Below are 10445 nucleotides of genomic sequence, written 5' to 3' on the forward strand. Positions count from 1 at the left end.
GTTAAGCACTATTTATGTGAGGTGATCAGGAAAGTCTGCAATGATATGACTTTTTAAGTTATGGTGAAATATACATAACATAAAATTGACCAGTTTAACCATTTGAAAGGTACAGTTCAGTGGCATTAAGTACAATCTCACTGTTGTGCAACCATCATCCGCATCCATCTCCAGAACTTATCCACGATCATAAAGTGAAACTCTCAACTCATTAAACCCAAATCATCCACTATTCCATCCCCCCATCCCGTGGCAACCACTGTTCTACTTTCTGTATCTATGAATTTGACTACTCTAAGAACCTCATACGTGAATTCATGCAATATTTATCCTTTTGTTTCTGGCTTATTTTACTCAGGATAGTCTTCAAAAGTTCATCCATATTGTAGCACATACGAGAAGATGACTTTTTAAAAAGTTTTTAATTAAAACATAACATAAAAAGTGAAAAGTGCATAACTTGCTCACAACCTGAACACATCAGGGTAAGTAGTGTCTACATAAGAAATGGAAAGTTACTAGAAGGGCAGAAGACCTCCCCATACTCCACTCCTAACCCCCGAGAATAATCTCTATCCTGACTTCTAACAGCGTAATTTTGCCTAGTTTTTAACTTTACGTAAATTAAAGCATACAGTATTTTTTTTCTATTTGCTTTCTTTTGCTCAATATAATGTTTGTGGTATTCATCCATATTGTTGTGTGTAGTTATATTTCTTTCATTCTCATTGCTATACAGTATGTTATCATGTAAATATGCCACAATTTATATATCATTATATTGTTGATGGAGACTCAGGCAGTTTCTGGTTTTTTGTTAATATAAATAGTCTTGCTATGGCTAGGCATGGTGGCTCACACTTGTAATCTCAGCACTTTGGGAGGTGGAGGTGGGTGGTTCACTTGAGGCCAGGAGTTTGAGACCAGCCTGGGCAACATAGGGAGACCCTGTATCTACAAAAAATTAAAAAATTGGCCAGGTGGGCCAGGCATGGTGGCTCACACCTGTAATCCCAGCACTTTAGGAGGCTGAGGTGGGCGGATCACAAGGTCAAGAGATCAAGACCATCCTGGCCAACATGGTGAAACCCTGTCTCTACTGAAAATACAAAAATTAGCTGGGTGTGGTGGTGGGCGCCTGTAGTCCCAGCTACTAGGGAGGCTGAGGCAGGAGAATCTCTTGAACCCTGGAGGAGGAGGTTGCACTGAGCCAAGATTGCGCCACTGCACTCCAGCCTGGCAACAGAGTGAGACTCCATCTCAAAAAAAAAAAAAAAAATTAGCCAGTTGTGGTGGTGCACAGCTGTAGTCCTAACTACTTGGGAGACTGAAGCAGGAGGATTGCTTGAGCCCAAGAGTTTGAGACTGCAGCAAGCTATGATTGTGCCACTGCGCTCCAGCCTGGGCAACAGAGGAAGACTCTGTCTCTATAAATAAATAAATAAATAAATAAATAAATAGTGCTGCTATGAACATTCCTGTACATGCCTTTTGGTAAACATATGAATGGATTTCTATTATATATATTATGTATATGCTACATGAATATATCATATAAATGTATGTATGCATATATATATATATATTCAGAATTAAAAATGCTGGGTCACAGAGTATGCCTATATTAAGCTTTAATAGCTTTTCAATGTGGTTTACCATTTAGAAAGGGTCATTTAAGCTGTGGCCTGAAAAACGAAATGGAATGGAAGCTGCATTGAGATTTCCACACTAACATCTCCCCACTGCTATGATAAAAATGTGACCTTTTATAAAGTGGTTAGAGTCAAATGGGAGAAGTCCTTTGCCTCTTTTTTGCTGTGGTCTCCCAGTACACTTTAGTGTGAGGAGCCTCTGTCATTTTGGTCAGACCCAGGGAGTCAAGAGATGATGACTGATGACTCAGCCTCCTCAGCTCGGCTTCCCAGAGCTCCACTCACCACATCAGTGAGCCTGGCATGCAGGGGGAGACATAAACACAACCATGGTGTTGATATCAATCCTAGCAGAGATGTCACAAGCCAAGGTCTGGGAAGAGGAAGAATGAATCAGGATAAAACTTCAGTGGAAAAAAGACCAAGTGAGAGACTTAAAAGTCACGACTAAAGAATTGTGTAAGTAACAGTGGCAAATGACAACAAAAGGCCTCTACAGCTAAAATAATCAGTGGTACCTGTTTCAGATCCCCAGGCTTCTCTGTTTTGGGGAGGTCTTAGGATGCAGGGCTTTGCCAATTGTGTGGCCTGGGATGACAGCCAATTGATGGAAGCTGGAATTCAGGGCTTTCTTCTCAACAGAAGTTAAAGAAGGCAAAAAAAAAAAAAAAAAAAACCCAAACCAAAAATCTGGCCACAAGTGATGTCTATCAGTGTTGTGTGGGTGTGAGAGCCTGCCCCTTTGTCTTAATAGAGAATATAAACATACCTGAGGAGGAGCCCCAAAGGCCTGGTAGGAATGGGTCATTTTGAGAAAAAGTTTCCAATGGGAAAGATAAAAATCTAGTTGTTTTGCCCTTCAATGTTTTAGAGTTTCCTCAGAGCACAGAGAAATCTTAGTTTGCTTCTCCTTAAGGTACTGCTCATAAAGTCCCGTCTTTTAAAGAAAAGGAACAGAGTGAAAAATGACTGATGCATCAAAGTGAAGTTTCCTTTTCCAAACATGTGTCCGTAAGTTGCTGATCTGGGGTCGCTTCAGAATTGCATGCTGTGTCTTTAACCCATTTCCTGTTTGGAAAAAAATGTGGCTCACTGCCAGCACAGTGTTCTTGGGGCAAACGGGAAGTGGCTTTAGGTAGCCAGACAGGTATGCAACAAACTACCTTTCACAACAATGCCTCAGGCCAGAAGGGATTGGGTCTTATGCCAAAAATATCTTTTGATTATCTTTCTTTAGTACGTACAAAAATTGAGACTTAAAAAGTATTTCAGGGCCACCATTTTAAATTTCAGTCGAATGTTCATGTTACTGATTAGAGTTGTGTCTGTAAAAAGTATTAAAGATTGAAGTGTGTTTCTATTCTGTAACAGTTGCATATGTGTGTATTCTAACAGAATTTCTTGTATGAAATAATTGTCTTTCATTTATTTGTTTCTCTTAAGAGTTCTCAAGGAAAATACAAGTTAAATTAGTTAAGAAAATTCTGATTGGTTGGGTTCCACCTACCTGCAATATTGATTTCTCTATATATATGGATAAAAGAAGTCAATTTAAATACGTTGACCCATGTGGTCCAGTTTATATGACATTCAAATAAACACAACTTTGAACACCAAGACTAATTGGAAAATAATTCAAATATTTACCAGGGACTCTTGAAGAATGTCAGAAGAATATCTAGCAGACATCCTAACAATTATTTCTGCATCTTTCTTTCTATTTCCCATCACTCTGAAGTTTTTTTTCAAAGACTTGCTCAACTCACAAAATCTCTTTCTCATCCCTGCATTGCACTCAGGGTTCTGGTCTTTTTCCTCCCTCTCTCCCAACAAAACACAAAAATAAATAAATTTGTCTCTTTATAAGATTGAAAAAAAAATCCCAGTCTGTATCTTATCTTCCAGTTCTCAGATCTTTCTACCCATTGGCCTGATTAGCTTCACAGAGTCCTGGAGACAAGCTAGCAGTCACAGAGAGGGAAGATTGTGAACCCTTATACATTCATGCTTATGGTCCCAGTTGCACAATAATTTTAAATACAATTCATACAACAGGCTGTTTCCCAGTCACTAAATGACAAAACTTTCTTTGCAATAAGAGGCAAGGCCAACAGTGACCAAAATTCACATTTTTGAAGACTGGAGAAAGGCATGAGGGAAGAGGTGAAATGTATAAAATGAATAACATCTTTGAGCAGAGGCGGCATTCTGCCTTAGACCCTCCTCTTCCCCTCCTCTCATGGCATCACACGTGCCGATGCTTTTCCCTAGAAGCCCTATTTCTTGAAATCTGAGACCATAACCCAACAAATCATTCCCTTGAAAGTTTACTTACTTTTTGATGGTTATTTGATATGAAGAAGAAATCGAAAAGAGAGCAGAACTTCAAGGTTGAATTTGGCCATTTCCATGCTAATTCATATTGGTGCCTGAGAGTGTCCGCATTAGGATCTCATTTCTCTGTTAATGTCAAACAGTATCTGATCTCTGCCTATCCAAGGGCTGGTATGGGCTTAATGCCAGCATTTAATGCTGGAATCTAAAGCTGGGACAGGTAAGGTGCTTCGCCTGCAGCATCCAAAGATCAGAGCAGGCAGAGAGGAAGTCTAGGAGCATACACAGTAAAAACGTACAAATAATATGATTTGATAAGATACAAGCACAATAAAAAGTTAGAAAAGAAAAATGCTAAATACACGTTAAATGTATACATGCTGAAGAGATTGCCAGATAAGAGTGTTTACATAGTGTAGTGGAACAAGTGAAGAAATGTTTCCTTAGAGAATAATATATTAAGAAAATGTCCATGTCACCTGTATTGGTTCAGAAAGAGTTATTTTTGAAAGCACCTGGTTGTCTTAGGATTAAACTGCCTAGCCCTTAGGGAAGGAGACAAGGGCCTGTTCATTCATTCATTAACTCATAATATATTAAAATTGTACTTGCTATATACTAAGCACAGTATTAGGCACTAGAAATAGGGTATGGAATATGACCAACATGTTGCTTATCCTCTTGGAGCTTACAATATAACAGGGAAGATAGACCTTGGAAAGGTTATTACTCATTCAGACAATGAATGTGTGCAAAGACAGTGATGATGGAGAAATGCATGGTGCTATTGAAGGCATTATGGAAGAATATGACCAAAAAAGAGGACAGGGTCGCTTTCTTATCAGTGAATATCAGCTGAGCAATTCAGGTGCCACTGCTTCCACCTCTGGGCATGGGCTTTCTCCCTTGCTTGGAAAGAATACATTAACATCAGATTAAGCAAAGAGCTCATAAAATGCATGATGGCACACTGACCAATCAAAACATACCAAGCATTCTTTTCCAGAGGATTGGGAGAGAGATTCATTTTGAAATAATTAGCTGGCAATAGGTTCAACATGAAAAAAATAAACATTAAGCCATAATTATTTTTCAACAGAACTGGAGACTTATTCATCTACTTTCTGAAATTGTATATCTATTTCATAGCACTGGAAGCTCAATACTATGTTTAATGTTCTGAGGGTAAAAACACGATGTCTGTTTTATTTCAGAACATGAATTGAAAGCATTTGTGGGACAGGATGTTGTTTTGGTTCAATAGGTTGTTCAAGATTCCTTAGGAGTTTTATCCAGTAACTGCTTTCAGCTTTAAGAAATTAATGTTTCCATTTGGTTTTCAGATCCAAAAACTGCATAAGCAGATTTTTCTGCTTTTGATGCCTTATCCAATTGCTAGTGTGGTTTAAGGTAATCAATCATATAACTGAGAGTTAAAGAACTCTGGCTAAGAGTTTTTACACAGATAAAACTTGCATTGGTTTGAGTGTGGATGGTGCTTGTTCAAGGACTGTAGGAATAGGTTGTAGTCAAACCTCAGAAATGTTCCAGATTTGCAGCCCATGCACTGGTTGGGAAGGCCATACCTTATGGTTCAGGTAAGATACAGGCAGGGCTCGTGCTAGGAAATGAGAACACCTGATGGGAACAATAAAGTTACTGATTCTCTTGGCTGCCCAGCAAGTCTCTACCTGTCCCTCATGAATCTTTCTGCCAAATTCCAGAAGGAAAAACTCTCTTTCTCTGGGATATCCAGGGAAGATGGAGGTTCCTTTCCAGCCTTCCTTTCATCACAAATTTACTAGTCATACACTGTGGCAGGCATCTAACAGCACAAAGACATAAGATTATAATCCCAAGGAGCTCACTGTCTAATAAAGGAAAATTAGCATAAATAAAATACTTGCAATGCAGTATAAGTACAATGCTAGGAACATTCATGTTATATTTTCAACCAGGAGACAATGCAATTAGCAGTATCAGGATTCAGGAGAGAGAAGTGTGGCAAAGAATACTGCATAGAAGTGAACAACAAAGTGGGGAAGGGAAGGAAACCCTTCCCCAGGGTTTGTATTTAGGAATACAATGAAATTAGTTAAGGTGGTCACAGCCTATCTTCTTTCAGGACCCTTTTCCCCTTCATAGGTCTATCATGCCTATCTTCCAGTGCTCAATACTTTCCTGTTGCCCTCTAGAGGCCCAGAGTTCACCACTCTGGAGTCCTATCTACCTTGATCTGCCCTTACTCGGCCCAGTATTGTCACCTGTTCTGATCTTTCTCCCAAATTTTACGCTGACTCACTGTATTAGTTTCCTTTTGTTGTGGTAACAATTACCATTAATGTAGGGCTTAAAACAGCACAATTTTTTTATCTCATTGTTTTGAAGGTCAGAAGTCTGAAATTATATCATTGGGATAAAAACCACGGTGTCGGCACAGCTGCATTCCTTTCTGGAAACTCAAGGGGAATCTATTTTCTTGTCTTTTCTAGCTCCTAGAGGCTGCCCACATTCTTTGGCTTGTGGCCCCCTCCCATCTTCAAAGCCAGCGATAGCCAGTCAAGTCCTTCTCACATTGTGTCCCCCTAGCTTTGCTTTTGCCATCACATTTTACCCTGACTCTTACACTCCCACTTCCTCTTTCACCAAGCACCCTGTGATGACATTGGGCCCAGCTGGATAATCCCGGATACTCTCTCTCTCTCTCTTTTACAGTCAGCTCATTAATAACCTCAATTCCATCTGCAACCTTAATTCTCACAGTTTCTGGGGATTAGAATGTGGTCATCTCTGGGGGTGACTGTTATTCTGCCTACTGCACCCACCTTCAATTCTACTATCAATCAAAATTTACTTACATGTTCTTCAATGACTCCTCATTAGCTAAAAAGTGAACCTAATAATTGAACCCAAACAGAAGGTGTTAAAAGGAAATATGTAGGACCTGTCCCTACTTATTCTCCTGTCCCTGTTTACATATCATGAGTCAAGCATGGTTCTCTTCTATCTGAACCCAAATGAGCCTTCAGAATCCTTTTTCACATCCTGGCAACCACTTCCTTATGACTCTCTGTGATCTCTACACCTTGCCCACCCCACTCTCCTCCTTGAGCAACTACTGATCTTTTTGTCACTATAGATTAGTTTGGAATTCCCAGAGTTTAATGTTAGTTGAATCACACAGTGTGTACTCTCACCCAAACTTCTTTCATTCAGTATAAGTAGTTCATGATTCACCCATGTGTCATTCAATAGTTCATTCATTTTGGATCAGTATTGTGAATCAATATTCCATTGTATGGATATACCACAATTTGTTTATATATTCACCTTTTGATGAACGTTTGAGTTGTTTTACATTTTGGCTATTAAATATAAAGCTGCTATAAAAATTCAGGAATAAGTCTTTGAAAGGACATAAATTTCCATTTCTCTTGAGTAAATACCTAGGAATTAAATAGCTGGATATATGATATGTATATGTTTAACTTCTTAAGAAACTGTCAAAATATTTTGCAAAGTGGTTGTACCATTTTACATTCTACCTACCAGTGAATACAAATTCCAGTTTTTCTACATCCTCACCAATACTTGATAAGGTCAGTCTTTTTAACTATTCTGATAGGTATGTATACAGTGATACCTCATTGTGGTTTTAATATGCATTTCTCTAATTGTTAATGCTGTTGAGCTTTTCATGTGCCATTTGTATATCTTCTCTGGTGAAGTGTCGGATTAAATCTTTTGCCTAATTTTTAATTGGAATGTTTGTTCTCTTATTGTTGAGTTTTGACAGTTCTTTATATATTCCAGATACAAGTTCGTTATTAGATATAGGCTTTGCAAAGGTTTTCTCCTAGTCTGTGGCTTGCCTTTTAATTTTTGTTCTTTCATTTCATTTTCATTCTTTCATTTATAAAACAGTGTTATTCAAAGAGCAAAATGTTTTCATTTTGATGAAGTCCAATTTACCAGTGTGTTCTTTTATGAACTTTTTTGGTGTCATACCTAAGAAATCTTTGCCTTTCCAAGATCATCATCATAAGTATTTCATATCTTCATTAATCTTATAAATGTTAACACTTCTAAATTTCAACTTCTGACACTTTGTTGCTAGTATATAGGCGCCATGCTATTAAATTCCTCTCCATCATGTCCAGAGGCACACAATGCCTGGCTATCCCACTCTTAGTGATGTTAAATTAACCAATGAGTTTAGATAGTGTCAACATGATCTATTCATTAAAAAGGTTCTCCATCAACCTTTCACTTAATATTTTTGGACGATTCAAATTGCCTACATAAATTATTTCATTAGAGGTTCCAAGCTGTTGATTTTTTGATTCTGTTATTCTTCTTGCATTTACTAGCTGTGACTCATTTATGAAGAAATTTTCCTGGTCCCCTATTTTATTAGCCTAAAATATAGAATGTGGAAAAAAAGTATAAATAATTGATTCTCTTTTTTACTTTATTATTTTTATAATACATATTTAATACTCTAGAAACTACTAAAAGTTGTCAATAATGTTTTATTTTTGGAATATCTTAATGAACACATGCATTTATATTTAGTTGATGTATTTCAGTTCATTGGAGCCCTTATTTTTTGGATGCTTGAATTGTCCATCTTTGGCCAGTATGAGCTCTTTCTTATTGGTCTTTTTTCAGTATGACTCTAGTAGCCATTCATAACTTTCTTGCTTTCAGGAAAGACAAGATGTCCCAGATTCATCCTGTACATTTCCTATTCTGGATATCAAATGGCTATTTCTATAAGGTGCTCTGGCTCCCTTCCTGGAGAAATGATATGAAGTGATCACAATCTAGATGCTAGGGACACTAATGACTCCTGCACTCTGATTGTTTCTTTTAGTGGGGTGTATGTTCATAATCAGAACTTAGTTTTAATTCTGTCAGTTTAGCAATGTTTTTATTAATGATTAATCCTTTTTTGTGCCTTGTTTTAGGATATTTCCTTACTTGGAAGTTACAAAAATATTCTCCCATATGATGCTCTGAAAGGGTTGAATATTTTGCCTTTCCTATTTAGGGCTGTGAACTAACTGGAATTGATTTTGTTATATGGTTAGGGTTCCAGTATCATTTTCCCTCAAAATAATGCTCAACTTTTCTATAATTATTTATTGAAAGGTTCACCTATTTCTGACTTCTCTGCAGTACTATCCCTGTAGTAAATCAAATATCTTTATGTGTGTAGGTTGGTTTCTGGAGTATACATATTTTATTCTATTGGTCTATTTGCCTATCCTTGTATGAGTACCTCATTCTTTTAAGTTCTATAGCCTTTAATAAGCCTTAGTATGCAGTAGAGCCAATCTTCCAATTATAATTGTGTCTTGGCTATGCTTGGCTCTTTGTATTTTTATATATGTTAGAATCGGCTTGTCAATATCCCTCCCAAAAATCCTAAGATTTTAATTGAACTACATTGACACTAGATTAATTTGGGGGGAATTGCAATATTTATAATATTGAGTCTTCCAATCAATGTACAGTAAATTTCTATATTTGTTTAGGTCTCCTTTAATTTTCCTTGTTATAATTTTATAGTTCTTGCCATACAACTCTTGTATTACAACTCTTGCAATACAACACTTAAATTACAGTTAATTCTAGTTATGTAATATGTTTGATATTACAATAAATGGCATAATCTTTTCAATTTTGTTTTCTAAATGTTGCTTATATATAGAAATAAATTATAAATTGATTTATTTAGTAGACTTCTAAACTGAATTAATAATTTATCTCTGAATTATTTTGTACTTTTTATAAACATAATCATATCACCTGCAAATGATGCTATTTATATTTTGCATTTAATTTTTATATATCTTTTTTTTAACCTTGTTTTACTGTTTTGTCTAGGTTCCCTAAGGCAATGTTGACTAGAAGTGGGATAGTAACACCTTTTTTTGTTCTTTATACCATAGAGAAAACTTTATGTCTCCTCATTAAGAACTGTTTGCTTGTGAAGTTTAAATTTTTATTTTTATTAATTTTTAGACAAAAATGATCCTCTCAATTCCTACTTTGCTAAGCTTTTCCTTTTTAATCACAAAAGAATTCAAATTTTATCTAATGGCTTTTTTTCTGCATCTATTGAATTGATTATATGATTTTTCTTTAACCTCTTAATATGGTAAATTACATTGATTAATTTTAAGTATTAAATCAACCTTGACTTGCCGGCATAGACCCTAATGATTAAATTACATACCTGGCAGGAAACGGTGGCTCATGCCTCTAATTCCAGCACTTTGGGAGGCCGAGGCGGGTGGATCACTTGAGGTCAGGGGTTCGAGACCAGCCTGGCCAACATGGTGAAACCATGTCTCTAATAAAAATACAAAAATTAGCCAGGTGTGGTGGTGGGTGCCTGTAATCCCAGCTACTCAGGGAGGCTGAGGCAGGAGAATCGCTTGAACCGTAAGG

This window comes from Pan troglodytes, chromosome 8 (genome assembly GCF_028858775.2).
Source record: "Pan troglodytes isolate AG18354 chromosome 8, NHGRI_mPanTro3-v2.0_pri, whole genome shotgun sequence".
Lineage (NCBI taxonomy): Eukaryota > Metazoa > Chordata > Mammalia > Primates > Hominidae > Pan > Pan troglodytes.